This window comes from Rhinopithecus bieti, unplaced genomic scaffold, assembly GCF_001698545.2.
Source record: "Rhinopithecus bieti isolate Rb0 unplaced genomic scaffold, ASM169854v2 scaffold_19691, whole genome shotgun sequence".
In the NCBI taxonomy this organism is placed as follows: Eukaryota; Metazoa; Chordata; class Mammalia; order Primates; family Cercopithecidae; genus Rhinopithecus; species Rhinopithecus bieti.
Genome location: NW_016809781.1, coordinates 817,487 through 821,488, shown reverse-complemented (window position 1 = coordinate 821,488; position 4,002 = coordinate 817,487).

The following is a 4,002-nucleotide window of genomic DNA, read 5'->3' as shown; positions in this document are numbered from 1 at the left end:
TATATTTGTAAAATATATATCTGTTTTCTTTATATATATAAAGAAAGAAGAGAAAATCATACACACACACACATATATGTATTTATTTATTGAGACAGGGTTTTACTCCATCATCCAGGCTGTAGTGCAGTGGTGTGATCATGGCTCACTGCAGCCTTTACCTCCTGGGCTCAAGCAATCCTCCCACCTCAGCCTCCTGAATAGCTGGGACTACAGGTGAGTGCATGATGTGGGGCTAATTTGTATAGTTTTTGTAGAGACAAGGTCTCACTTTGTTGCCCAGGCTGGTCTTGAACTCCTGGCTTGTGGCAATCCTCCTGTCTTCTCCTCCCAAAATACTGGGATTACAGGTATGAGTCACTGCAGCAAGCCTGATCATAAAAGTTATTGATAAACATTTTTAAAAGAAATAATATTGTATCGGCGACATTTTCACCAATGTGCTGCAAAAATAAATAACCTAGATCTGCTAGTGGCTTATACCAACAAATGTTTATTTCTTACTCAAACAGCACGTCTCTGCATACCAGCCTCATCTTGCTGCACTTCATCTTCATTCCAGTACTCATCCTCTATCTGGGTGCATTCAAAATCATTGTGGGTGAGAAAAAAAGTACATGGAAAATTGTGAAATGGCTCTAAAGCTTCCACCAAGAAGTGGTATATGGCACTTCTGATCACATTTCATTGCCCAAACAAGTCAACCCTGAGTTCTCCAGGGCAGGTCTATGTAATCCTGCTTCAAAAAAAGAGCAAGACAGGAAGGAAAATTAAACACTTAGCAAAGAATAATGAATCATATCATAAGCACATATTAAAATTTGACATGTAATAAATATATTAACTTCACACTTAAGCAATTTTGAATTCTATTAAAATGTATAATACATATTAATGTACTTATAAATGTAAACTAATAGGTTTTGTTTAACTACCTCAATATCTTATTAAGGTGATCATATGCTGATTTTGCTTTCCTAACAGCGATTCCATTTCCTAGTAGGAGTGTCTGAAATATCTTTTGGGAACTATATCTTGCCCACTTTGAGTGCATATATTCCAGATTGTACTGTACCTGTAGCTACAAGTTTGCTGTATGTGACCCTGGCATGTGTCAGAGAGCACAAATACTGCATAACCACAGTTGTTAATTCAGGAGTAGATATGTGACATATGTTTGTTCAAAAAATAAAATTAGGTCACTCTGGCCATGTTGATTTATATTATATCAATTGAAACAAACTGTTAAAATAGTTCAATAAAAACCAGTTTTAGACATATATAAAAGATTGTAAGAACAACAACAACAACAACAGCAACAACAAAAACTTTCTCTTTTTTTTCTTTTCTTCTTCCTTTTCTCTTTCTTTTGCTTTTTTATTTCTAGGATTAAACCTGAAAGGATATAGGCCTACCCACTTGCTAACATCTTTTCACTATGTCACCATGCCAGGAAATTAAGTCAAAAGATGAAGAGGTGAAAGATGTAGAGAGGAGGAGATCTGATGACATGTGAAAGTATGAAGAATAAGGTGTACCTGAATACAGAAATGAAAAAAAAAAAAAAAGAGAAAGCAGCAAAGCTAATGGCAAGAACCCATTTCTGAAACATGTAAACTAAGAAATGATGTAACTTACTGAAGTAAATACCCTTTCTTTTCAATCATCAATTGTCAGTGAGTTTTCTCGTTATCTGAAAATAAAAGTACTAACTAATTCAAATTGTATTTAGAATAGCACACATGCTTACTTTGTGAGGTTTTACCATTTCTACAACTGCTAATTTGCCATAATTGCCAGGCTCAGGCCTTTTTCATGTTGGCAAAGGCATAATCTAGCTGACTCCCACAAAAGGAGACAAAACAGTTTATTCATGTTGATCCTGGAGGTGAGAAAACATAAATCAGTTTCAAGCTGTAAGAGGGGTCAATATAAATTTAATAGGAGTCTATAAATAATGAATAGAGTGGATTGAGGCTAATTATTACTTGAAGAGATAAAAGTGCATGATTTTCCAGGTTGATCTAAGGACATGAATCTTTGGATTCAAGAATCATGATAACTTCAAGTAAGAATAGTACATTTTCAGTGGAAATTTCTATCAATATGTACCTATGTTTTAATTACCAGTATATCACTTTTCCCCCATAGAAGATGATATTGAAGTATAATGACCTCATGTCTAGACTTAAGCTTTTAACACTGCTTCTGTTTAAGGGTTTCTAATGTGTTTCAAAAAGCAATTAATCACACGCTAAAAGCTGCTAGATAATGACCTCTGAGGTTTTCTAAATATTTTAAATCTTTTTTTAATATGAATCCTGTTTCTATAAAATTCTCTAATCAAGGTGCAGATCAGGGTGTCTGCCTCTCTGCAGTAATCTATAAACACTTAGTGAAAGGGTACCCTTTTTATTGTTATATTCAAAGGATATAACAAGTAAATATATATTCTTAATTTTTAAACTCATATGCTTTTACAAATCTACGGGGGGTATCTTTCTATCCTTTATAAGCATTTCAATCCAGAAAAATACAATATCAAACTATTTTGACATCTAAGAGCAATCAAATTTTACTATTTTTTTAGACGTACACATTAACCACAAAGTGTTTTCCCTTAATGTATACTTTTTGAATATCTAATTTTAAATAAATGAAAGGGAATCATGTTATTAACCTGTCAGAAAACTAGTCAATGCAGAATTAAATACCTATACACTGTAAAATCAATCTAGGGTTGGTCTGTGTAATATGAAATTCAGAGTTGGTCTGTGTAATATGAAAAGGTAGTAAAGCACCTGGACTTGGAATTATAAATAACCGTCACCTTATTTCATATGCATGTTTAGAATGTTGAATATATGGTCCCATGAAATAATGTGATGTGTAATTTGCTTTTTGACGGGTAGGAGTTAATAGAAAGATAAGAAGGAAAGGAAATGAAAAAGAAATGGAAGACCAAGGATTATAATTATCCTAGATCGAGAATTGTTAAGCTTAAAAGTAAGTAAAATGTTTAAGAATATTTCAAAATACTCAGTTTTAAAAGTAAGAAAATTTCTGATCTGGGACACCAGAGATAACTGATGATCATTTAGTTACACTGTAAGACTGCATATAAACTACACAGTTCTTAATGAACAAGACAGATGGTGGGCATTAGGAATTGATAAGTTAAAGTTTATTTGCCAAGCAGTTATTCACCAAGTTGTAAAAATATATCTGGTGCAAGTTACACTGCGTCAAGAACCATAGACTAAGAATAGCTTGTATGGATTCAAAATTTTTGCTATGTATTATGTTACTAAATCTTACAATTTAAGTTGCCATCAGATCTTTGATGAAAGAGGAAATGCAGTCCAACAGGTGTTTGCACTCACTCACTATACTTCCTACTTTGCGATAATTAATGCTAAGAAAAATTATTCAAATTAGTATAAATAGATAATTTTTTAAAAGTCAATTCTAAAGTATATAAATCTTGCTTTTGTTTTTTAAATTATTGACACTAAAATGTAAGTAGTTTTTATTACAAAGTATTTCAGATCCTTTAACTATTATTTGTTGTGAATCTGCAAGAGAGAGACAGAGAATGAAAACATGTATCAGCAATATTTTACCTGACCTTTTGCTGTCAAAGCCTCTAAAAATAATGCTTACAACTACTATAACTCAAATATGGCTTAGAAACCCTATTTTATTTAAATAACTTATGGAGGAAATAATTTTACTAGTTTTTCATTAGCATTTATTTTCTGTTTCTTATTAACCCACCCAGAATCCTACAATATGCCTTTGAGAAAATGAATACAATTTTGAAATATATCACAAAGAGATCACTATACTCATCAAAGGTAAGACGAATTGTGCATATATTTTTCTATTTAATTTTCAAATTTCGTAAGTTTACATGTCATTGGAATACAGCACATCAGACCTGAATTTAGAAAACATGCAGAATAATTATATGGAAGTTTATAATAGGTTTGGATTCTTAAA